The 26688-nt window shown below is 42.4% G+C and overlaps 1 protein-coding gene across 1 annotated transcript in view; it reads right to left on the reverse strand.

The window, feature by feature from the left end:
* The window catches only part of PAMR1 (peptidase domain containing associated with muscle regeneration 1), a 193211-nt gene that overhangs the window by 111665 nt on the left and 54858 nt on the right, over positions 1–26688 (reverse strand). Inside the window, exon 3 of the mRNA XM_012096235.5 lies at positions 7426–7753. The gene's annotated coding sequence lies outside the window, so the exon portion shown is untranslated. The remainder of the gene's footprint in view (positions 1–7425; positions 7754–26688) is intronic.

Here is a 26688-nt window from a genome sequence, read left to right on the forward strand (position 1 = left end):
ATTTTTATATATCTTACATTCTCTTTTTCCATTCAGCAGTCAACAGGTCCTGAAGTTGCTTCCATATCCTGGCTATCGTGATTAATGCTATCATGAACATGGAAGGGTAGACTTCATTCTTAGATAATAATTTCATAAAACATTCAAAAATCAGAGGTCCTGATCTGACCTTGGGAGATAGGTGTATCTTCAGGAAGATCATAAGCTCAGTCTCCAAAGGACTAGAAAAAATCATAGAAGAATAAGGGAGGAGATGAGAACACCAAGGCTCTGAGAGGTTGGCTCATAAGTGCCAGAGGGCAAGCCCAGTGTGACTTTCTCTGGGGTCCTCATCGTAACCTCACTACCCAGAAGCCTGTCCCTCTCCACTGAGCCACTGGCTAGATCTCTTGGTCCTCGGTTGAGCATGTGCTACTCTGTACCTACAGGTAAATATATTTCCTAATCCCTTGTGCAGTGGAAGCCGTATGGGCCCTGAAACCTGAAGCCTATTCCAGGAGCTCATAACAGCCTTCAAGCATTCACATTCCGCAGTGCTATGCTCACTGGTGATCTCTCCCCAGACGGTTTCAGCCTGTCTGGAACTTCGTCTCCTCTGGAGTTCCAATGGGGGACCACATCCATCACTCACTGGGGAGGCAGCTACATCAAAGCATGAGGATCGGCTCAGCAGTAGTTGTCAAACTTGGCAGATTCTGCCCAGTGATTCCTGAATCTCTTTTGCTTCCCTACATGGAAGGAACTCCATCACACTGCTTTATGCTTGCCAGTCTGTGGATCTGATGCCAAAGGACTCCCATTTGAACCCTGGATCTGTATACCTTAAGATCATGTCGCCTTGAAATGTTGCAGCTCTGAACCTTGGTCTCTTCAACTGTCCAGCGGAAATGTGTTTGCCCCATAGGACTGTTGTGGAGAAGATTTAATGACATGGCTTTGAGGAAATACGTGCCATATTCCCAGGGGTATGACACACATTTGGGCAGTTTGTGTACTGCACACAGGCGCCAGGGTAGGGAACAAGCAGAGGGCAGAATCCAGCCTGGCTTCTACTCACCAAGCCATGCGCCCACTGCTGTATCCACCCAGGGAGCATCTTTCAGTAATTTAAACAAATGTCCTTTAAACATGGTCCTGGCAGGGCCCTGCACATGTGAGGTCTCAGTAAGCATTAACTGAATTTTAAATTCTTTGTTATCCACACACAGAGAAAATAAAAGCTACGGTTGCTGAAATAGTAATAATCTAAGCGTGCTTGCTCAGGGGTGGTGATATAGCAGAGTGGTTAAAAGCAAAATCTTTGGAGTTAGACCAGGGTTTCAGCCCCAGTTCTGCCATGAACGATGCTGAATGATCATAAGCAAGACGCTAAACCTCTCTGAGTTTCAGTTTTATCATCTGTAAAAGGGGAATAATTTGGGAGGATTAATGGTGACACTCGTAATTACTGCCTCCTGAACACCTCATGTTTTAAGTGTTCTGGGACCAAGCTTTATGAAGAAGGAGACCCCAGATCACCAGAGGTGATTAAACATTCATTATTGTAATTGGTACTTATTAAAGTCCTAATGTGTTCTAGGCTCTGGAGGGATTATACCATCTACTGAGAATTTTCTGCTTGCCAGATAATGTGCTAAGCACTTCATAACACATAATTTCATCTATACCCAAAAGCACCTAACAGGTAGAGACTGTGATTATCTGCTCGAAAGGAATTTACACACTAGTTAAGAAAGCAATGACTCTGATTGAAACCATTCAAGTAAACACTTAACAACTAAAGTCAGATGGCGTTTTGGAAGAAGACAAGTACGAGGACATACTGTGAGCCTGGGGGTGGCTGGGAGTTGATTAGTCGCCGGAGGCAACCTAGATATCCATCTCTAGAGAGTTTGGTATAAATATGTAATGAAATATTACACAGCAGTCAGAAACCATAATCTACATCTAGGAATCAGGCTAGATTTCAAACACCATGTTCAATGCAAATAGTAAGGAATGGGGTAAGATTTAGAAAACAACAGAATAGGACAGTATGTGCTGAATTGTGGGGCAAGCACTGTAGGGCTTTACTTACAAAGAGAGCATCTCAGTCCCAGGAGCATTCATCATGGACACTGGGGAGGCAGCCCCAGATTCACCTGTTCATTCCCTATGCTGCCACCCAGGGTGCACCAGAAATGATGCTAAGACATGGACCCTGCTCTCATCAAGGCCATAGCCCAGGGTTCAGATCAGTTCAGTTCAGTGGCTCAGTCGTGTCTGACTCTTTGTGACCCCATGGACTGCAGCACTGCCAGGCTTCCCTGTCCGTCACCAACTCCTGGAGTTCATTCAAACTCATGTCCCTTGAGTTGGTGATGCCATCCAGCCATCTCATCCTCTGTTGTCCCCTTCTCTTCCTGCCCCCAATCCCTCCCAGCATCAGGGTCTTTTCAAGCAAGTCAACTTTTCACACAAGGTGGCCAAAGTATTGGAGTTTCAGCATCAGCATCAGTCCTTCCAATGAATATTCAGGACTGATTTCCTCTAGGATGGACTGGTTTGATCTCCTTGCAGTCCAAGGGACTCTCAAGAGTCTTCTCCAACACCACAGTTCAAAAGCATCAATACTTCAGCGCTCAGCTTTCTTTATAGTTCAACTCTCACATCCATACATGACCACTGGAAAAACCATAGACTTGACTAGATGGACATTTGTTGGCAAAGTAATGTCTCTGCCTTTTAATATGCTGTCTAGGTTGGTCATAACTTTTCTTCCAAAGAGTAAGCGTCTTTTAATTTCATGGCTACAGTCACCATCTGCAGTGATTTTCGAGCCCATCAGCATATCTGAGGTTATTGATATTTCTCCCGGTAATCTTGATTCCAGCTTGTGCTTCACCCAGCCATAGCCCAGGATAGGTTTCCTAGATGAGAAAGTTCTTCTAGAAAATTCTGTCTAGCCACATGGGAGCTTCTCTCCCACAATTGTCTCTCTGGGTTGGTAGATTCATTTTTCTTTTCCAGATGTGCCCCTATGAAGTGGAGGAAATCAAGGTCTGGTCAGAGCAGAGAGTGGTATCAGCATATGCCAGCCATGCTACAGAAATTAATTAACCAATACCACACTTCCCTCCACAAAAGTGTCCTTTCCTGGTTGTTGACATAGAAGGGGCTGGGTGGAATAAGGAAAAATAGGCTCAGGGTTCTGTCAATCATCATGATTACTCCCAGCCCCATATAAGGCCCCAAATAGCGCATCTTGAATTTTTTTTTTTTTTTTTGGTAATTATAGGAATATCCTAGACCTGAAAATACTGATTATTTTTGAGACTTTCCTGTGGTCCTGTGGTTAAGATACCACACTTCCACTGCAGGGAGCATGGGTTCAATCCCTGGTCAGGGAACTAAGATTCCACATACTGTGCACAGCAGGGCCAAAAAATAATAAATCAATAAATTTAAAAACCAACTTCAAAGAATAGTAGATCAAGGCTGGACTGGAACATCAGCTAGGATCTCTTCCTGTCTGGTTCCAAGATCCTGTTGGCTGCTACCCATGTATATCTGATTGTCAAGCTCCTCTCATCTTAGCAAAATATGTGGTAAATGAATTCTCCAAGGTAGCCTCAGGACCCACAATGTACATGTTCTACTTCTACTAAATCCCTAGCCAATGGAAAGGCCATTAACTCACATCACCTTCTCACAGAGCTGATTCTTGGCCTCTCAGAGCTAAACTTTATTTGACCATCATCTGCCACCCTCTGAAGTTTGGTCAAACAGAAAAATCAGGACAAGTGCTGTGATACACAACAACTATCCAATTTCTCTCTCCATGGGGACACCTGGGATTCCAGTATATTGTTTCAGAGAGAATGGGAGACCTCGTGATAGGAAGCCAAAATTTAAAGCCAGGGCACCATCAACATGGGTTTATTTGAAAGGATGACTCAGACAGGGAGAGGCCACAAGAAAGAAATGAGTGATGTGGTAGGATTGGGGGATGGAGGGGTACCAGGCAGTGAGGCCTCGTGAACAGAGCACAAAGCATCCCCCTGGGACAGCTTTGTCTTGCAGTGTGAGTGATGAGGAAGACTTTAAAGCCCTTGAGCAGTCTAGGGCATCAAAAAGACTACTGGGTTATATATGAACTCACCAGTGGGAAGACCATGCTGATCACTTTGGGACAGAACCCCTCTTTTCCTGAAAACTCTGGTATTTACTTCTTGTATTTAGCTTCTAAGAAAGTCAGAGCTGGAAGAGAAATCACCCCCACAGACTCTGCCCCATTTTTTTCAGATGGTAAAACAGTCCCAGGGAGAGAAGGCAACTTGCCCAAGGTCAGGAACATTACTGGAACCTGAGAAGTCTGGGGAGACGTTGCTGTCTTCTTTTGATTGGTCCTGGAACTAATTACCGCTTATTTTAAAAAAAACAGGCTGTGACTCTTGCTGGCCTCAACAGCACATCTAATGGAATGGGATCACTGGTCATGAGGCCGGAGGGCATTCACTCTCATCCTGGTGCTGAATGTCCACATAGCACTTCTCCAACTAGCCAAGTATCTTCAGAGCCAGAGCACCAAACAGCACCCCAAGATAAGCCCTGAAGGTGGTCCAGGTGGTGAGGCACTGCTTCCTAATGACATAAAGGCTTGGGTTTAGAGAATATCACAACGGCCAAGGTGTGCAAGGGCTATCTTGGTCAAGGCTGCTGAAGATGATTAAACGTTTTGTCTGGAATTCCTGCTGTCACTGTTGGGGAACAATTCTGAATGCTGCTTCCATCACCAGTCTTAGCATTTGCCCTCTCCTTCCCATTTGAAACCTGGATCAGAAATCCATGCTCCAGACTGTTCTTGCCTTCCCCTCCCCCTGCCCTAATCTGTCATTAAGGTCACCCCTTACAAAAGTTACATTCCCAAAGCTCACCACTCAGCAACCCTCACAATGATTTCCCCCAACCCGGAAACTTATTTATTTCAATTCCACCCCAGCTCTAGCTTGCCTTGTGAGCTCTCAGCCAACTGCCCCCTTCCCCCACTGGAGATGCCTTTTCCCAGCCCTTGCACCAATCCCCCAGCTCAAAGCCTCTGAGTCTGAGAAGGGCAAGGAAATCTCCAGAAATGTTTTAGGATTGAGAGAGAGAGAATTCTTTTTCCTCTTATAGAAGAATTCAGAAGACTCCATATCCCCTTTGAAGAAGACTTCAAATTGTGTTTCATAACGAAGAGAGGTAAGATGTCATTGGACTCATGATGCTTGACATTCAGACAGCACTCTATGTGTTGAAACCTGTTTGGTAAGGATCACCCTATGCTCTCCTTTCAAGAGTCACTAGACTTCCTTTAGTAACACAATGAGTTGTGTAGAAGTGTATTTGCTGAGATGTCGGTCTGCACCATTTACTGCAGCAGAGGCTTCTGCAGGCTCAGACCCAGACCTCATTCCTAGTCTTCTTCATAATATGATTATGCCCTGGCCAAAGGAATAAGGGAGAAAGTGATGCATAGGCCAGGCACTTCTAGGCCTGGCCTATAAAACATCCAGTGAAATTCTCTGCTCTTTCCTTCTCCATCTGCCAGCTGAAATGGAGAAGACGTCAAGAATTTAGAGCAGAGCCCAAAGTAGAAGGATCCTGGATCCACGAGTCACTTGGAAAAGAGCTGATCCGGAACACCCATGCTGGGGTGTTGCAAAACTGAAAAATAAACTTTCATTGAATGAAGCTACAGAGATTTGGGGATAATTTGTTATAGTAAACTTGTTGACTAATATATAATTCATTACTCTGTTTTTTTGGAGGTACTAACTCAAGTCAACAAAAAGAATCCTTTGGCCTCAAGAATCTATTTATGATTAAAGCATCTTGAGAATAACAGAGAAAAAATATTTGCAACATGTGTTAAGGTCAAGCAGTTATGACTGAAACAGAGAATTCTAAACATTAAAAGAGTCATCTAGGGACTTCCCCGGTGGTCCAGTGGTTAAGACTTTGCCTTCCAATGCATGGGGTGTGGGTTCAATCCCTATTAAGGGAGCTAAGACGCCACATGCCTCAGGATGGAAAAACCAAAAATATAAAGCAGAAGCAATATGGTAACAAGTTCAATAAATACTTTTACAAAATTATTTTAAAAAGTAATCAAAAGATACAAACATAATTCACAGAATTGCAAATGGCTAGTAAGTATATACAAGGTATTCATCTTCATTAGTGATTTGGGAAAACCAAATTAAAAGGGCAAAGAGATAGAATTTGTCACTGATTAGATTAGAGTGACACTATTCAGTGTAGGCAAGGGTTTAGGGAAAGATACTTTAGTAAGAGTGTAAATTGCTGAAGCTTTTTGAAGGATAATTTGACTCCACCAATTAAACAAAATGTGCTTCCTACCAAATATAAAATCTGTGGACCCTGTAGATTAGCAATCACACTTCTAAGAATATTTATAAAAGGGCACAGGATATATAATAAAGGATTATTCATTGCAGTTTTTCTTGCTATATATAAAAACCTGCCTAAATAACTGTCAATATGAGAATGGTTAAATAAATTATGGTACAGACATATGTACCACATGAAATCTTATGTAGCTGTTAAAAGAACGTATAAATGGCCATCCAAATGAAAAAGGCAAGTTTAGGGCTCAATAAATAATCAACAAATGAGTAGATGTGCAAATGTAAAAGGTTACCCGGTAGGGCTTTTCCCACTGTCTCTGTATTCCACTAAAGTACAAGGTTTAGGCTTAAGTGATGAAGACACACACGTTCTAAGAGAAGTTCTAGACACATCCACACAGGGCGTCCAGGAGGTGCCCTTCCCCATGCATCCTGTTCATCCACCTCCAGGTCATATAAGAAAAGGCTGAGATTCAGCAGAGAATATCTTCGGAAGGGAATCCATGGGAGTAGAGAGCAAAGTCGTGTTTTTCCTCCTTTCCCCTTCAGACTGAGGGAGATGCTCCCCGGGAGAACCACTCATGGAGTGTAGGTGCGTCTGTCTGCCAGGAGAAGCAGCTACCTCTCATCCTTCAGCCTAATGTACATTGTCTGTACACAAGCTCACCACTAGGTATTGCTACCTAAAACAGAGGGTGAAAGGGTTCTGGAAGAATCTGAAAGGCAGCGCTCAGAGTTTGGGGGTATGGACAGGGAGAGAGACACTAGCCTGAAGAGGCAAAGAGATGGGAGGCTGGCTGAGGCTCGCTGTGAGGCTGGAGAGAGGAGGGAAGGTGTCAGCAGAACCCATCTGAACTCTCAAGGTTGAGCATGTCATGAGGCATGAGTTTCCTATGGGCTGAACCATGACATCCCCTAATATTTCCAGGTCCCAGACCAAGAGTACAAAGGGAGGCCCACATATCCTATGTCTAAATATTTTTAAAGCATGAATCAAGCTAAATAAAAAGAAAGAAAACATGTTCTATCATCCTACCTGGACAAATATACTTTCATAATGACTGGAGAAGGAAGGCACACAAGGTAGGGCGCAAGTTTTCATTGTTGTCGTTCAGTCGTTCAGCCATGTCTGACTCTTTGGAACCCCATGCTCTGCAGCACGCCAGGCTTCCCTCTCCTTCACCACCTCCTGGAGCTTGCTCAAACTCATGTCCATCGAGTTAGTGATGCCATCCGATCATCTCATCCTCTGTCGTCCCCTTCTCCTCCTGCTTTCAATCTTTCCCAGCATCACGGTCTTTCTGATGAGCCAGCTCTTCGCATCAGGTGGCCAAAGTATTGGAGCTTCAGCTTCAGCATCGGTCCTGCCAATGAATATTCAGGGTTTATTTCCTTTAGGATTCAGTGGTTTGATCTCCTTGCAGCCCAAGGGACTTTCAAGAGTCTTTTCCAACACCACAGTTTGAAAGCATGAATTATTATGGTGCAAGTTTAGGAGCTATAACTCATTAAATGGTATAAAAGAGATTGATTTCTCTATAGAGTAAAGGGCCTGGGGTCTCTGAAGAGCTGACATTTGGGCATCAACCACACAGGTTACAACAGTGCCAGTCAAATAAGACCCCCTCTTTTTTTTTCTAATTCCCTCTTCCCCATACTGCAGGAGACAAAGGCCACAAAGGACGTGGCGATGCAGGAAGGGTCAAAGACCGGATCACATCACAGCCACTCTTCCTCCCACAACAGGTCAGCACTGAGCTGGGGCCAGGCATCCTGGGAGGGTGGTGGGGAAAGAAACTGAATTCGATGAGAGATTATAAAGTTTCAATTTATACTGGCCTGGACTGTTGAATACTTGCCAGTTGTCAGAAATCTATGAGACCATCTGAGATGCTGAAAGGGAACTCATTTGAGTTTGTTCAAAGCAAGAAATGGGAGGGGGAATTATACTAATTGCTGACTGCACCCTACCAAGTTTCACCCACTTAATTATTAACAAACAAACCAAAAACCTAAACCAGTTAGTAATATACTTGTATATGTAGAGAAATTTTACAACAATCCCTAGTGCAGTGGTTACCCCCAAAAGAGGAAGAATGAGAAGGGGGAGGGAAATTTTGACTTTTCAATTCATACATTCTGAGTTTCTTTTGTTTAAAAAATTTTCTAGAAAGACATATGAGTTTTGAATGACGTATAACATCCTCCATTTGCCCAATAAAGCACTTAGCAAATGTCTTCAACCCGGGGGGAAAAATCTAGCCAAACATAAGATCTAACTTGGGTATAACTTATTTCCTTTCCTAAAGTTGCCACAAGGCCAAACTCTATGATTTTCCTAGGGGAAAAAAGTGTTGTTTATTATTCCAACTGTTGCCATAGCAGTCAGTGTTTCCGTGTTATCGTCTTTTTCTCCCCAGACATTACTCCACTAATACATGTTCCAGACCTGCAATCTGAGGCATTTTAGCCAGAAGGAAACATACTTGCACTGATGTAAAATCAGCTGAGAAGGCCGGCTCTGCCTTGGAGTCTGAGTCCTAGAGTTTTCAGTCACTGCATCCGGAATGAGTGGAGGTGGTCCCTGGATCAGAAGGATTGGATCCTGCAGAATTTCACTCAATCCCACAATGACCCATTTTCTTCCCCCTACACCTTTGGTCCCAGCTACCAGAACTGAGAATTCGCCTGCCACCACAGGAGACACAAGAGATGCGGGTTTGATCCCTGGGTTGGGAAGATCCCCTGGAATAGGAAATGACAACCCACTCCAGTATTCTTCCCTGGGAAATCCCATGGACAGAGGAGCCTGGAGGGCTACAGTCCATGGGGTTGCAAAGAGTCTGAGATGACTGAGCAACTAAGCACACCAGAACTGAGATCATCTCATAAAAGCGATGGAAAAAAAGAAGAAAATTGAAGCCTGGAGAACAGTTATTAGAGAGCATATCCCTGGTTATACTTACATCAGCCAAATAAAATGAAGAATCAGAGCAATTCTTCAACGTTTCATCAAGACAACTGCTGTCTAGATATCAGCAAGGCTTCCAGCCTTAGTGGGATGGGGGCCCTTTCAGTTTTCACTCAACTAGCATAGTATATGAACAGGCAATAACAATATACGCTATTATTCTAATGACTCCAAGGATTCTTTGGGACCAGATGTTTCTTCTGGTCATTCTTACTGAGTTGGTGTTTCTGTGGAATTATTTCTCTTCATTCCCTGACTGACATCCTTTTTCTCTTGTCTTCTCTCCATCCTACCTGCTCTTCACCGAACACCCCATTACTTCGGTCCTTCCAAGTACTGTTAAAATTGTATGTAGCAGCCTTTTACTGAAGTGTATAAGCAACAGAATTACAGCATAGTAAAATACAAGAACTGCCTTAATTTCTTGGGCTGGCCAAAATGTTCATTTAAGTTTTCCATAAGATGTTATGCAAAAGCCCAGACAAACTTTTTGGTCAACCCAATATAATTATTTGCTTGTATTGCCTAGACCATCCCTGGAAGGTCTGGAGTCAGAGGCAGTAGGGAGACTCTCATTTATTCAACAGCTTCTGACTGAGCACCTCATATGTGCCGTGCACTGTTCTAGGGAGGAGATTCCCAGGTGGCCCAGTGGTAAAGAATCCACCTGCCAATGCAGGAGATGCAGGCGATGTGGGTTCGATCCCTGGGTGGGGAAGATCCTCTAGAGGAGGAAATGGCAACCCACTCCAGTATTGCTGCCTGGAGAATCTCATGGACAGAGGAGCCAGTTCATGGGGCAGCAGAGAGTTAGACACAACTGACCATACACGTGCACACTGTTCTAGGGACTTGGGATTCAGCAGCAAACAGAACAGACAGACTTTAACTGTCTTCATGGGCCTTTTATTTTGTCAGTGGGTGACCAAATAAAAAACGGTCCACTGAAAAACAGACGCACAGCCTAAAAGTTGGGAATTATGTTTTAACCAGCAGACTTACTGAGGACTTAAGCAAGGGATGAGTGAGTGAGCGCTAAGCCGCTCAGTCGTGCCCGACTCTGAGACCCTGCGGACTGTAGCCCACCAGGCTCCTCTGTCCATGGGATTCTCCAGGCAAGAATACTAGAGTGGATTGTTGCACCCTCCTCCAGGGGATCTTCCTGACCCAAGGATAGAACTCACATCTCTTAACATCTCCTACAATGGCAGGTGAGTTCTTTCCCACTAGCACCTCCTGAGAAAACCTAAGCAAGGATTGAAGTGAAGTGAAGTGGCTCAGTCATGTCTGACTCTCTGCGACCCCATGGACTGTAGCCTACCAGGCCATGGGATTCTCCAGGCAAGAATACTGGAGTGGGTTGCCATTTCCTTCTCTAGGGGATCTTCCCGACCCAGGGATCGAACCCGGGTCTCCCACATTGGAGGCAGACGCTTTAACCTCTGAGCCACCAGGGAAGCCCAGGGTTATAGCTTCTCAAATAGCTCAGAGGGACTGTTCCAAGGAGTTAAGGAAGAAGCCAAGATATACTGAAGTTTCTGCAAACAAAACAAATCAGGAAGTCAAACATCAAAAGATTACTGCTAATTAAAGAAAAAGTCAGACATCTCAAATGAATGAATTTACTGCTTTTCCATGTAGAGGAATATGCAAGAGACTGGGCTTAATGAAATTATTCCTTTGATATGCACCTTAGCTATCTAGGGCCAGCATCCTTTTTTTTTTCTCCATCCTGAATCCCCTCAGGGTACATACTCGGGAGGGGAGAGAGGCTACAGTGGCTGATGGCTTGATGGCCACATCTTTTGTTGACTGAAATGGCAGGTGACATTCTTCGCCCACACAGCAAATTAAAAAGTAAACAATACAGTATATTAAATAATGATGTGCTATGAATAAAACAGAGCTGGTAAAAGAGCTCAGAATATAGGGGGGGTGGAAGCACTACAGCTGTAAATAAGCAGACAGTAAAGTCCCATTGAAAAGGCAACATTTGAGCAGAGGCTTGCAGAGTGAGGGAGGGAGTCCTGAGGATACCGCAAGAAGAGGCCTTCAGGGGAACAGCTGGTACAGAGGCCGCGAGGCAGGAGCCTGATGTGTCTGAGAAACAGCATGGAAGCCAGTGTGACTGGGGCACAGTGAACAAGAGGGAGAGGAGAAGAAAGGGGGTGGGAAAGGGAGGCCTAGAAAGCCACCATCAGGAGTTCGGGTTTTTCTCTGAGTCAGATGGCAGCCATTGGAAGGTGTTGAGCAAAAGAATAACATGCTCTGACCTGTGTTCTAGCAAGAACCCTGAGGCCGCTAGGCAAAGCACAGACTCTAGTGAGACAAGGCCTTCCAGGAGCCCAGTTGGAAGGCAATTATTGTCATTCAGGAGACGGACTAAGATGGTGGCTCTCACCAAACTCGCAGCAGATTCTGAATTTTTTAATAGACTTTTTTAGAACAGTTTTAGGTTCACAGCAAAATTAAACAGAAAACACAGAGAATTCTCATTTATTCCCTGCCCCCTTCCCAACATGGATAGCCTCTCTCTCTGTCAATGTCCTGCACCCCATAGGTACAGTTTGTTATAACCACAAGCTCACACTAATGCCTCAGTTCAGTTCAGTCGCTCAGTCGTGTCTGACTTTGCGATCCCATGGACCGCAGCATGCCAGGCCTCCCTGTCCATCACCAACTCCCAGAGTTTACTCAAACTCATATCCATTGAGTTGGTGATGCCATCCAACCATCTCACCCTCCGTTGTCCCCTTTTTCTCCTGCCTTCAATCTTTCCCAGCATCGGGGTCTTTTCCAAAGAGTTAGTTCTTCACATCAGGTGGCCAATTCTTCACATCAGGTGGCCAAAGTACTGGAGTTTCAGCTTCAACATCAGTCATTATCACCTAAAGTCCATAGTTTACATTAGAGTTTACTCTGGGTATTGTACATTTCATGGGTTTTGACAAATACGTAATGACATACACCTACCATTGTAGTGTCATCCTTGATACGGCCCTAAAAATCCTCTGTGCTCTGCCAATCCATCCCTCTCTTTCCCCAAGCCCTGGCAAGCAGTGACGTTTTCACTGTCTCCATAGCTTTCCCTTTCCATGAATGTCGTACAGTGGGAATCACTGTATTTAGATTGGGTTCTCTCACTTAGTGTTAGGTAGTTAGAATAGGAAAAGGAGTCCAGAATGGCGGTGGCTAAAAGACAAAGAAGGGGAAAAGCCCACAAAAATAGCACAAAGGACAGTGGGGATCACAGTCTGTAGCCTTTTCAGACGGGCTTCTCTCACATAAGTAATATCCTTTTATGCTTCCTCCATAACTTTTTATGGTTTAATAGCTCACTTATTTTTAGTGCTAAATAATGTTCCATTGTCTGGATGTACCATAGTTTACTTATCCATTCACCTCCTGAAGGACATCTTGGTTGCTTCCAAGTTTTGGCAGTTACAAATAAAGCTGCTGTAAGCACCCCCACGCTGATTTTTGTGTGGATGTGGGTTTGTTTCAGTTCATTTGGGTAAATACCAAGGAGCATTCTGGATTTATTTTGGTATCAGAATTTTCTAATGGATTGGTGGAGTGTGAGGAAAATAGAGAAGATCTTGTATAGAGCAGTTTGGAGAAAGAATTTCAAAAGTTAAATCTTGGATATATTAGTAGGGGAGGTCCATCAAACACCAGAGTAGAGGGACCAAGTAAGCAGTTATTACATGAGCCTGGAGTCCTGGAGAGACGTTTGGTGGAGACACAAAGTAAGGAATCATGAGTACATACATGAACTTAAAGCCAGGATGTTTGATGAGATCATACAGGAGTGAGTATAGTTGAGAAAGAGGATCAAGGACTAAGCCCTGGGGTCCTCCAGTATTAAGAGGAAGGCAAGAAGAGAGAGACCAGCAAGGAACTGAGAAGGAGCAACTGTGACTAGGAGAAAAACCAAGACAGTGGGATGTGCCAGAAGCCAGTGAAGAAGAAAGTATATCAAGGAAGAGGGAGTGATCAACCACGGCAAATGCTGGTGGGAAGTCTAGCAAGCTAAGGACTGAGAATTGACCACAGATTAGCAACATGGGGGCTTCCCTGGTGGCTCAGACAGTAAAGATTCTGTCTGCAATGCAGGAGACTGTTGCAGTGAAAAGGAAAAAAGAGGAATGAGTTTTTCTCTTTCCTTTTCCTGAGAACAAAGAAGATCAAGAGAACAGTGAGCAGGGCCTGAACATTGCTAGTCGTTTTACTTTAACTGCTCCTAACTCTACATGTCTGTAACTGAGTTTGTTTTTCTACCCACTAACTCTGCAAGAGCTACAATTCACATTTTTTTCCTTTGACTCTTTGTTAAATACACCCCCTATCTGGTGTTTACCCTTACAACACCCTTCCCCTTGTAGTTACATATGGGAAAGAAGGCCACAGAAACACAGAACTGCCAGACTCAATTACTGGGTTACTGATGCCCGTTTATGATTGTCTTTGAAACCCTGCAAGAGGAGGCAATCAAGATCCTATCACCTTTGTTCCTCATCACCTGACTGCAAGCCCTTGCCCTATAGAAGCCTCTAGACTCCTCATGGAGGGGACGCAGTTCTTGAGGCAGGAGCCTACTGGCTTCCCCTCTCTGCTGGCTGAGAATAAAAGCCACATTTCTACTTTCTCCAAACTGTGTCTCTGTATTTTTCTTTCAGCTGCGGTGGGAAGAGAAGGTCAAGATTTTGGCCAGCAACAAGACCTGGGTTCGATCCCTGGGTCAGGAAGATCCCCTGGAGAAGGGCATGGCAACCCTCTCCAGTATTCTTGCCTGGAGAATCCCATGGACAGAGGAGCCTGGCGGGATACAGTCTATGGAGTCGCAAAGAGTTGGTCACCACTGAGCGACTAACACACTTCAGCAACATGGAGGTCAGTAAGCTGACCTTGAACAGGAACTATTGCGTAGTGGGGGAGAAGAAAGGCTGGGGTAGATTCAAGACACGTGTTTTCAGTGGGGATGACAGCACTCTCAAGGGAGGGGAAACGAATCCTTGGGGGATGAAAAATATTTTTGTTTAAAAGTTTTGTGTATAAAATATAGATAACCATATAGTACACAAACAACTCTATATAACATCTGCACTATTAAATGTCGTGGCTGCTTAGCCATTAAGTTGTGTCTAACTCTTTGGGCTATAGCCCTCCAGGCTCCTCGGTCCATGGGATTTTTCAGATGTCACTAGTAGGAGAAAGCAATTAAAAAAAAAAAAAAAAGGCAAGAAAGTTTCCTTAGGGACACAAAAATGGAAAAAGAAAACTTGAGAAACATTGGTTCAAGAGACAGTGTGGGGAAAGGAATTAGAGACAGAAGATAAATAGTGCTTGAACAAATGTTGCTGCAAAGGAATCAAAGAAATGGAGCAGTAGCTGGTAGAAAACGTGGAGTTGAGAGCGTGTCTTTGAAGCATTTAGTAACTGTAAGTGCGGTCTTCCCAGGTGGTGCTAGTGGTAAAGAATCTGCTTGCCAGTGCAGGAGATGCAAGAGATGCGGGTTCGATCCCGGGGTTGGGAAGATGCTGTGCAGTAGGAAGTGGCAAGTCACTGCAGTCTTCTTGCCTGGAAAATCCCATGGACAGAGGAGTCTGGTGGGCTACTGTCCATGGGGTCACAAAGAGTTGGACATGACTGAGCGTGCATGCACACACACACGCTATATATATGTACACATAGTGCATCTCTGGTTGTGTCAGCACCACAGCATGTGGGATCTTAGTTCCCTAACCAGAGACTGAACCTGTGTCCACCGTGTCCCCTGAACTCTAAGGTGGGTTCTTAACCACTGGACCATCAGGAGAGTACCAATAGGATGCTTATAAAGTGTCTCAGTTCAGTTCAGTTCAGTCGCTCAGTCATGTCCAGCTCTTTCTGACCCCATAGACTGCAGCACACCAGGCCTCCCTGTCCATCACCAACTCCCGGAGTTTGCTCAAACCCATGTCCATTGAGTCAGTGATGCCATCCAACCATCTCATCCTCTATGGTCCTCTTCTCCTCCTGCCTTCAATCTTTCCCAGCATCAGGGTCTTTTCAAATGAGTCAGTTTTTCACATCAGGTAGCCAAAGTATTGGATAATCAGCTTCAGCATCAGTCCTTCCAATGAATATTCAGGACTGATTTCCTTTAGGATAGGCTGGTTGGATCTCCTTGCAGTCCAAGGGACTCTCAAGAGTCTTCTCCAACACCACAGTTCAAAAGCATCAATTCTTTGGCGCTCAGCTTTCTTTATAGTTCAACTCTCACAACCATACATGACTACTGGAGGAAAAAAAGTGCTTATTAAAGGTCAAATAAAATTCTTAACCATTCACAGATGTGACCTCAGTTTCTTTTCTCAACAACTCTGTCATTGAGCACCATCACTGGCCTACATCTGTAGTTAGGGAAATGAAAGCACAGAAAGGTTAAGAAACTCACCTGCCCAAGACCATGCTGCTAAGAAGTACTGGACCCAAATCAACGTTTTAAGACTTATCCTAGACCCTTTCATATTGTTTGACTTTGTTCCCTTTCGTAGATGAAAATATTATACATACAATCACACATTGTCAAAAGTTAATACTGGGTATTTCTCCCCTAAAATTGGCCATTCTCTGTGGCAGGGAATACCTCTAGGATGGATTCCTGTCTCCTCTACCCTTGGGTCTTCCTCTCCCAGGAGATCTTCTCCACTCTGCTCCAGTTATCAACTTCCCAAACCCTAACTCTGATGATTTTATCTCCAAACAGTTTTCAGCTGCCCATCCAAATTCAGCCATAGGCAAGTTGTGGGGGGGTGTTACCCTTCTCAATTCAAAAAGTCCACCAATGCTTATCAAGCTGATTTCCTTCACAAAAGAATTGCCTGCTTCTAAGGTGAAATTAATTATCAATATAGTGAAAATAAAAGCAAAGGCAATCAGCTCGTGCCCTGGAATGCAGACATGCAGCCAGTCATTGTATTTGTTAAATTGTAATGTTTCCTGCTGCACAGGAATCTTGATCACCCATCCCCACTGCTCCTTCCCCCAGCAGTACTTCCTCCTACAGACAGGAGTTTTATTAACATAACCCAAAAGCAATGTGAAGAAAATTCAAGTTAAAAAAAAAAAAAAAAAAACCTTTGCTTTAATTAGGTGAATTTTTCAGGGAAAACTATATTTGAAGACTAAATTATTTGTATAATTGTCTTCATTCTTCACTTACTTGAACAGGTTTAAACCAAGTCAGAGGCAAAATGGCTTACTCTGGTTGATAAGCCCTAACCAGCAGTTAAGACGTATCTATCCATGACAAATTATTTTAATTAAGGCCCGATTTGGGAGCCAGGGCATTTTTTTTTCTGATCTACAAGGATCAGATGTAATGGAGTCAAGAGAAAACAAATCATTTCCTGAAATGGCCTGTCTCTAAGGCTTTCAGGGCGTGGCCCGTGAGCACACCACCATTCCCAGGCTTGCTTTCTGGTCTTCGGGTCTATCAAAGCACTTCCTGCTAGTCTCTCCCATAAATTTTTCTAGCAACCTTTGGCATGACCCTGCTGCTGCTAAGTCACTTCAGTCATGTCCAACTCTGTGCGACCCCATAGACGGCAGCCCACCAGGCTCCCTCGTTCCTGGGATTCTCCAGGCAAGAACACTGGAGTGGGTTGCCATTTCCTTCTCCAGTGCATGAAAGTGAAAAGTGAAAGTGAAGTCTCTCAGTCGTGTCCGACTCTTCAAGACCCCATGGACTGCAGCGCACCAGGCTCCTCCCTCCATGGGATTTTCCAGGCAAGAGTACTGGAGTGGGGTGCCATCACCTTCTCCTGGCATGACCCTACCCTCATCCAAAGAAACTGGTCTTGTTCCAGGATCCTTGTTCCGGAGCATCCATTGGCCAGCAGTCAATATCCCCAAAGTGAGCTCATTTAGGGTGGGTGGGAGCTTGGAGGAGCTCCAGTGAGACCCACCCCTGCCCTTTGCCACCCTACGGCCCACAGATTATTCCAGAATGTCTTTGCTATCTTCTGACATTTGTCTACAAACATAAGTGAGAAATATACCTCATAATTCTCCTTACCATCTAGCTCTTAGCTGTTGACATCAAACACAGCTACTCACATTGCCAAAAACAAACAGCAATTTCAGAGTCAATGCAGTCATCCTACCAGGAGCAGGAGGAATATTTTATTTTTCCCCATAACCTTCTATGTACAAAGCAATCTCTCTCACAAAGAAGGTACTATTTCTGCTATTATGCAGAGGTGTCCCTTCCTTTCCCCCAACTCCTAACTCTCACGCTCCCACATTTGTCCCTCAGGTAGCCTCTAGATGACTTCCTGTTGGCTCCAGTCTAAACGTAGAGGGGTGTGTTTGTGTGTGCTCATGTATGTGTGTGTGCTCAGTATTGTCTGACTCTTTGTGAGCCCACGGACTATAGCCAACCAGGCTCCCCTGTCCGTGGGATTCTCCAGGCAAGAATACTGGAGTGGGTTGCCATGCTCTCCTCCAGGGAATCTTCCCAACCCAGGGACCAGGGCTCAAACCCATGTCTCTTGTATCTCCTGCGTTGGCAGGCAGATTCTTTCCCACTAGGCCACCTGGGAAGGCCACCACTGGTAAAGGGAGTGCTCAGTTCTTGTCCAGTGACCACTTTCATCCCAGAAGATGCTATTTTCATCTGGATTATGGCATTTCTTTCTCTAATACTACCTTTTCCCCTTTATCCCTACTCAAGAATCACATATGAATAGAAATGCATGGGAGCAATATTACTTTATAGATTCTCCCAAATCCATTGTAGTGTCTCACTGTAAATTGATTCACTAATATCAGCATTTGTTATGGATGATAAATTACTCATAATATATCTGGCAACTGATTGCAGGGACATGGAAATTCTTTGGTTGTAATCTACCAGAACAGAGACTAGAAAGAGGGGAAGTATACAGGGAAGATAAACTGGTTCAGTAAGTTAAAGTTATGACTACCGGGCATGAGGCAGAAAGCACCATGGTTAAGAACTCGAGACATGGAGCCAAACTGATGAGGCCTAAAACTTGTTCTGCCCTCAGTAACTTTAAGACTTTAGGCAAATTATTTAGATGGAGGGAGGGAAAGATGGCGGAGGAATAGGACGGGAAGACCACTTTCTCCCTCACAAATTCCTCAAAAGAACATTTCAACGCCGAGCAAACTCCACAAAACAACTTCTGTAGGCTGGCAGAGGACATCAGGCAACCAGAAAAGCAGACCATTGTCTTCAAAAACAGCATCCCCCCTCCCCACAGCGCGACTGAACTAGTGAGCCTAAAAACCAGCAAACAGAAGAAGTTAAACAGAGGGAACCACCTTGGAAGTGAGCCCACACGGCCCATGACATCAGAGAAGAGCCAGATATATTTTTAATTTTTTAATATTTTTAAAATCATTCTTTTTTTTTTTTGCCTTTTGCTTTTTTTTCTTTTTTTTCCGAGCTTTTTTAAATTGTTAAGTCTTCTATTTCTCCTCTAATTTATATTTATAACCTAGTATTACTATTTTTTAAAAAAAAGACTTTTTTTTTTTTTTTTTTTAAGGCAAACACCATATATACTCTTTGGATGGTTGTTGGTGTTTTGTTTTTTTTTTGTTGTTGTTTGTTTGTTTGTTTTTTAATAATTCTTTTTTTTTCCTTTCTTCCTTTTTCCTTCTGCTTTTCTTTAATATTGTATCTTTGAAAATCCAACCTCTACTCCAGATTTTTAATCTTTGTTGTCAATTTTGTACATTTAAAAACCCAAACTTCACTACCCAAGTTTACCTGAGTGCGAGATTACTGGCTTGACCACTCTCTCCTCCTCTGGACTCTCCTTTTTCTCCACCAGGTGGCCTCTGTCTCTTTTCTCCCCCATCTCTTCTCTATCCAACTCTGTGAATCTCTGTGTGTTCCAGACGGTAGAGAACACCTAAGGAACTGGTTACTGGCAGGATTTGTCTCTCTCCTACTCATTCCTCTCTCTTATCCTCCTGGTCACCTCTGTCTACTTCCTCCCTCTCCTCTTCCCCGTATAACTCTGTAAATACCTCTGAGCGGTCCAGACTATAGAGCGCACATAAGGAAGTGACTACTGGCTAGCTTGCTCTCTCCTCTCTTGATCTCACCGCATCTCATTCCAGTTACCTCTAACTACCCCCTCCATCTTCTCTTCTCCTTGTAACTCAGTGAACCTCTCTGAGTGTCCCTCAAGGTGGAGAAACTTTTCATCTGTAACCTAGATGTTTTATCATCGGTGCTGTATAGATGGAGAAGTCTAGAGGCTACTGTGAAAATAAAACTGAAAACCAGAAGCAGGAAGCTTAAACCCAAAGCCTGAAAACATTAGAGAACTCTTGAATTCAGGGAACATTAAGCAATAGGAGCTCATCAAATGCCTTCATACCTACACTGAAACCAAGCTCCACCCAAGGGCCAACAAGTTCCAAAACAAGACATACCACGCAAATTCTCCAGCAACACAGGAACACTCCCTGAGCCTCAATATACAGGCAGCTCAAAATTATCCCAAAACCTTTGATGTCTCATAACCCATTACGGGTCACTCCACTGCACTCCAGAGAGAAGAAACCCAGCTCCACCCACCAAAACTCCAACACAAGCCTCCCTGACCAGGAAACCTTGACAAGCCACTGATAGAACCCCACCCAAAGTGAGGAAGCTCCATAATAAAGAGAACTCCACAAATTATCAGAATATAAAAAGGCCACCCCAAACACAGCAATATAAACAAGATGAAGAGACAGAGGAATACTCAGCAGGTAAAGGAACAGGAGAGTTGCCCACCAAACCAAAACAAAAGAGGAAGAAGTAGGGAATCTACCGGAGAAGGAATTCCGAATATTGATAGTGAAAATGATCCAAAATCTTGAAATCAAAATGGAAACACAGATAAATAGCCTAGAGACAAGGATTGAGAAGATGCAAGAAAGGTTTAACAAGGACCTAGAAGAAATAAAAAGAGTCAAAATATAATGAATAACACAATAAATGAGATCAGAAACACTCTGGAGGCAACAAATAGTAGAATAACGGAGGCAGAAGATAGGATTAGTGAAATAGAAGATAGAATGGTAGAAATAAATGAATCAGAGAGGAAACAAGAAAAACGAATTAAAAGAAACGAGGACAATCTCAGAGACCTCCAGGACAATATGAAACGCTCCAACATTCGAATTATAGGAGTCCCAGAAGAAGAAGACAGAAAGAAAGATCATGAGAAAATCCTTGAGGAGATAATAGTTGAAAACTTCCCTAAACTGGGGAAGGAAATAATCACCCAAGTCCAAGAAACACAGAGAGTCCCAAATAGGGTAAACCCAAGGCGAAACACCCCAAGACACATATTAATCAAATTAACAAAGATCAAACACAAAGAACAAATATTAAAAGCAGCAAGGGAAAACAACAAATAACACACAAGGGGATTCCCATAAGGATAACAGCTGATCTGTCAATAGAAACTCTTCAGGCCAGGAGGGAATGGCAAGACATACTTAAAGTGATGAAAGACAATAACCTACAGCCCAGATTACTGAACCCAGCAAGGATCTCATTCAAATACGAAGGAGAAATCAAAAGCTTTACAGACAAGCAAAAGCTGAGAGAATTCAGCACCACCAAACCAGCTCTCCAACAAATTCTAAAGGATATCCTCTAGACAGGAAACACGAAAGGGTGTATAAACCCGAACCCAAAACAATAAAGTAAATGGCAACGGGATCATACTTATCAATAATTACCTTAAACGTAAATGGGTTGAACGCCCCAACCAAAAGACAAAGACTGGCCGAATGGATACAAAAACAAGACCCCTCTATATGCTGCTTACAAGAGACCCACCTCAAAACAAGGGACACATACAGACTGAAAGTGAAGGGCTGGAAAAAGATATACCACGCGAATAGAGACCAAAAGAAAGCAGGAGTGGCAATACTCATATCCGATAAAATAGACTTTAAAACAAAGGCTGTGAAAAGAGACAAAGAAGGCCACTACATAGTGATCAAAGGAACAATCCAAGAAGAAGATATAACAATTATAAATATATATGCACCCAATATAGGAGCACCACAATATGTAAGACAAATGCTAACAAGTATGAAAGGGGAAATCAACAATAACACAATAATAGTGGGAGACTTTAATACCCCACTCACACCTATGGACAGATCAACTAAACAGAAAATTAACAAAGAAACGCAAACTTTAAATGATACATTAGATCAGTTAGACCTAATTGATATCTATAGGACATTTCACCCCAAAACAACGAATTTCACCTTTTTTTCAAGTGCTCATGGAACCTTCTCCAGGATAGACCACATCCTGGGCCATAAATCTAAACTTGATAAATTCAAGAAAATCGAAATCATTCCAAGCATCTTTTCTGACCATAATGCATTAAGATTAGATCTCAATTACAGGAGAAAAACTATTAAAAATTCCAACATATGGAGGTTGAACAACACACTTCTGAATAACCAACAAATCACAGAAGAAATCAAAAAGAAATCAAAATATGCATAGAAACTAATGAAAATGAAAACACAACAACCCAAAACCTGTGGGACACTATAAAAGCAGTGCTAAGAGGAAAGTTCATAGCAATACAGGCATACCTCAAGAAACAAGAAAAAAGTCAAATAAATAACCTAACTCTACACCTAAAGCAACTAGAAAAGGAAGAGTTGGAGAACCCCAGAGTTAGTAGAAGGAAAGAAATCTTAAAAATTAGGGCAGAAATAAATGCAAAAGAAACAAAAGAGACCATAGCAAAAATCAACAAAGCCAAAAGCTGGTTCTTTGAAAGGATAAATAAAATTGACAAACCATTAGCCAGACTCATCAAGAAGCAAAGAGAGAAAAATCAAATCAATAAAATTAGAAATGAAAATGGAGAGATCACAACAGACAACACAGAAATACAAAGGATCATAAGAGACTACTATCAGCAGTTGTATGCCAATAAAATGGACAACGTGGAAGAAATGGACAAATTCTTAGAAAAGTACAATTTTCCAAAACTGAACCAGGAAGAAATAGAAAATCTTAACAGACCCATCACAAGCACGGAAATTGATACTGTAATCAGAAATCTTCCAGCAAACAAAAGCCCAGGTCCAGATGGCTTCACAGCTGAATTCTACCAAAAATTTCGAGAAGAGCTAACACCTATCCTCCTCAAACTCTTCCAGAAATTGCAGAGGAAGGTAAACTTCCAAACTCATTCTATGAGGCCACCATCACCCTAATACCAAAACCTGACAAAGATGTCACAAAAAAGAAAACTACAGGCCAATATCTCTGATGAACATAGATGCAAAAATCCTCAACAAAATTCTAGCAATCAGAATCCAACAACACATTAAAAAGATCATACACCATGACCAAGTGGGCTTTATCCCAGGGATGCAAGGATTCTTCAATATCCGCAAATCAATCAATGTAATTCACCACATTAACAAATTGAAAAATAAAACCATATGATTATCTCAATAGATGCAGAGAAGGCCTTTGACAAAATTCAACATCCATTTATGATAAAAACTCTCCAGAAAGCAGGAATAGAAGGAACATACCTCAACATAATAAAAGCTATCTATGACAAACCCACAGCGAACATTATCCTCAATGGTGAAAAATTGAAAGCATTTCCCTAAAGTCAGGAACAAGACAAGGGTGCCCACTTTCACCGCTACTATTCAACATAGTTCTGGAAGTTTTGGCCACAGCAATCAGAGCAGAAAAAGAAATAAAAGGAATCCAAATTGGAAAAGAAGAAGTAAAACTCTCACTGTTTGCAGATGACATGATCCTCTACATGGAAAACCCTAAAGACTCCACCAGAAAATTACTAGAGCTCATCAATGAATATAGTAAAGTTGCAGGATATAAAATCAACACACAGAAATCCCTTGCATACCTATACACGAATAATGAGAAAGTAGAAAAGAAATTAAGGAAACAATTCCATTCACCATTGCAACGAAAAGAATAAAATACTTAGGAATATATCTACCTAAAGAAACTAAAGACCTATATATAGAAAACTATAAAACACTGATGAAAGAAATCAAAGAGGACACTAATAGATGGAGAAATATACCATGTTCATGGATTGGAAGAATCAATATAGTGAAAATGAGTATACTACCCAAAGCAATTTACAAATTCAATGCAATCCCTATCAAGCTACCAGCCACATTTTTCACAGAACTAGAACAAATAATTTCAAGCTTTGTATGGAAATACAAAAAACCTCGAATAGCCAAAGCAATCTTGAGAAAGAAGAATGGAACTGGAGGAATCAACTTGCCTGACTTCAGGCTCTACTACAAAGCCACAGTCATCAAGACAGTATGGTACTGGCACAAAGACAGACATATAGATCAATGGAACAAAATAGAAAGCCCAGAGATAAATCCACACACATATGGACACCTTATCTTTGACAAAGGAGGCAAGAATATACAATGGAGTAAAGACAATCTCTTTAACAAGTGGTGCTGGGAAAACTGGTCAACCACTTGTAAAAGAATGAAACTAGATCACTTTCTAACACCGCACACAAAAATAAACTCAAAATGGATTAAAGATCTAAATGTAAGATCAGAAACTATAAAACTCCTAGAGGAGAACATAGGCAAAACACTCTCAGACATAAATCACAGCAGGATCCTCTATGATCCACCTCCCAGAATGCTGGAAATAAAAGCAAAAATAAACAAATGGGATCTAATTAAAATTAAAAGCTTCTGCACAACAAAGGAAAATATAAGCAAGGTGAAAAGACAGCCATCTGAATGGGAGAAAATAATAGCAAATGAAGCAACTGACAAACAACTAATCTCAAAAATATACAAGCAACTTATGCAGCTCAACTCCAGAAAAATAAATGACCCAATCAAAAAATGGGCCAAAGAACTAAATAGACATTTCTCCAAAGAAGACATACGGATGGCTAACAAACACATGAAAAGATGCTCAACATCACTCATTATTAGAGAAATGCAAATCAAAACCACAATGAGGTACCACTTCACACCAGTCAGAATGGCTGCGATCCAAAAATCTGCAAGCAATAAATGCTGGCGAGGGTGTGGAGAAAAGGGAACCCTCCTACACTGTTGGTGGGAATGCAAACTAGTACAGCCACTATGGAGAACAGTGTGGAGATTCCTTAAAAATTGCAAATAGAACTACCTTATGACCCAGCAATCCCACTTCTGGGCATACACACCGAGGAAACCAGAATTGAAAGAGACACATGTACCCCAATGTTCATCGCAGCACTGTTTATAATAGCCAGGACATGGAAACAACCTAGATGTCCATCAGCAGATGAATGGATAAGAAAGCTGTAGTACATATACACAATGGAGTATTACTCAGCAGTTAAAAAGAATTCATTTGAATCAGTTCTGATGAGATGGATGAAACTGGAGCCGATTATACAGAGTGAAGTAAGCCAGAAAGAAAAACACCAATACAGTATACTAACACATATATATGGAATTTAGGAAGATGGCAGTGACGACCCTGTATGCAAGACAGGGAAAGAGACACAGATGTGTATAACGGACTTTTGGACTCAGAGGGAGAGGGAGAGGGTGGGATGATTTGGGAGAATGACATTCTAACATGTATACTATCATGTGAATTGAATCGCCAGTCTATGTCTGACGCAGGATGCAGCATGCTTGGGGCTGGTGCATGGGGATGACCCAGAAAGATGTTATGGGGAGGGAGGTGGGAGGGGGGTTCATGTTTGGGAATGCATGTAAGAATTAAAGATTTTAAAATTAAAAAAAAAAATACCCAAGACTTTAGGCAAATTATTTAAAACCTTTCTTGATCCTGAGTGTCATAATAATAATGCATGCCTCAGAGCATTGTTGTGAGAATTACAAGGGACAATACTAGTAAAACAGCAAGCACCAGGTGAATCCACAAAGTGCTGGTTCCACTCAGTGATGCGCAATCCACAGTCATAACCCTCTGGGAAGGAAAGAGGGGGCAGGGCTGAAAGTTTTGTGAAAAAAGTTTCCATACTATTGATAAAGAAAACATTTCAATCCATTTGTGCATGGCACAGATGTTTTAATTAAAAAATATGTAGCTGATTTTGCAATACTGTGAAGTTTTTGCTGGGGCTCACATTTATATGATGGGAAACCAATGTTTTGAGACAATCAAATGGTCCATATATTGTTGGATGTTATCTAGATGAGCCATTTTGAAAGTACACACACACACAAAAGAAAGTATACAGCTTTGAAATCTGTCTTGGATCCAGACTATTCTGACTAAATGTTTTGACGTTAAACAGTGTGAAAGTTATCCAGAAATCTTGGTACTCAGATAAATAGGTTTCTAAAGAGTTTTAAATTGTTTGGATTAAAAATTCTTTAATTTTTAAATAGTATTAAAATGTTATGAAAATATTTTGCCTTAGTGATCTGGTTTCAAGAAATAGTTTGAAACCAAACAGGCTTGCACTGTCTTAGAAAACCACTTACATGTTATGAAAACCACATGAAATAGATTTCAAATCAAATAATTTTAAGAAAACCATTCCAAAACCAGTATTTTGAAAAACTTTCCAAATGTAACCGTTGGTGGCAAAGACTCTCTTGAAATTGCAAAGAAACCAGATGTAAATTTCATAGCTTACAAAATGTAATTCTCTTTCATTCCTTTCATTTCATTTTATTTTAGCTGTTAGCCCAGGAGATTCGAGCAGTGAATGCAAGTATAGTTTAACACCTGAAAACATGCAGAGATGGAGGAAAAAAGGACTTGCTTTTTAGTGAAGCCTAGGTTTGAGTTCCTTTTCTACCACATATTATCTGCGACATCTTGGCAACATCACTACCCTTTTTGAACTGCACTTTCTATCTTAGATTGGGTTCCTCCAGAAAGCAGAGCCTGGCTGAGGGCTTTTATGCAAGGGTTTTTGAGAAACAACCTAAGAAAAAGAGTGGAAAGTAACATAAGTGCAACAGGAAAAGAAATAAAGCCATTCCAAGGGGGTCTCCTAGGGTTAGCCAGCACTGTGAGCAAGCAGGCCCAGTGGTAGAGGGAGCTTCTGAGGGCTGCACAGAATGCCCACAGGACAGAAGAGGAGTCAGTCCTCGACGGGCTCCACCATTCACACCCAGATCACGCACGCGTGAGTGCCGCATGGTTTTTGGCTTCCCATGTGCAGACTTCCCGTGCCACTGTCAGAGGGTCCTGAGACAGTGGAGGAGATTAGAATCTGCCACCCTAAAATAGGCCACTCTGCTGGAAGGATTATTTTGAGTTAA

Source organism: Ovis aries, chromosome 15 (genome assembly GCF_016772045.2).
Source record: "Ovis aries strain OAR_USU_Benz2616 breed Rambouillet chromosome 15, ARS-UI_Ramb_v3.0, whole genome shotgun sequence".
NCBI classification, from domain to species: domain Eukaryota; kingdom Metazoa; phylum Chordata; class Mammalia; order Artiodactyla; family Bovidae; genus Ovis; species Ovis aries.